This window comes from Meleagris gallopavo, chromosome 2 (genome assembly GCF_000146605.3).
Source record: "Meleagris gallopavo isolate NT-WF06-2002-E0010 breed Aviagen turkey brand Nicholas breeding stock chromosome 2, Turkey_5.1, whole genome shotgun sequence".
Lineage (NCBI taxonomy): Eukaryota > Metazoa > Chordata > Aves > Galliformes > Phasianidae > Meleagris > Meleagris gallopavo.
The window spans coordinates 50271559-50271879 of NC_015012.2; positions in this window are offsets into that span (position 1 = coordinate 50271559).

Below are 321 nucleotides of genomic sequence, written 5' to 3' on the forward strand. Positions count from 1 at the left end.
TTTTCTTTCTCTCATTTTCTTTCTCTTTTTCTTTCTCCTTTCCTTTCTCTTTTCCCTTTTTCCCTTTTCCTTTTCTTCTTTTCTCTTCCCTTCCCCTGTGGGATTCTCTCTCAGTGCCTACAATGAGAAGGCTTTAATTTCTCTCAGCAGACGAAGCACGGTCCAACTCGGTGGATGACAGTTTCCCACTCCCCCTTTTCTCATCTCCCCACACCCCTCTACCATCCCGCTGTCCCGCCGGGAACTCTCTCCCATGCTCACGCTCGCGGGTGGAAGCGCACCCGGCGGCTCCCCGCAAGTGGTGCCGATCTCGCGCTCTCG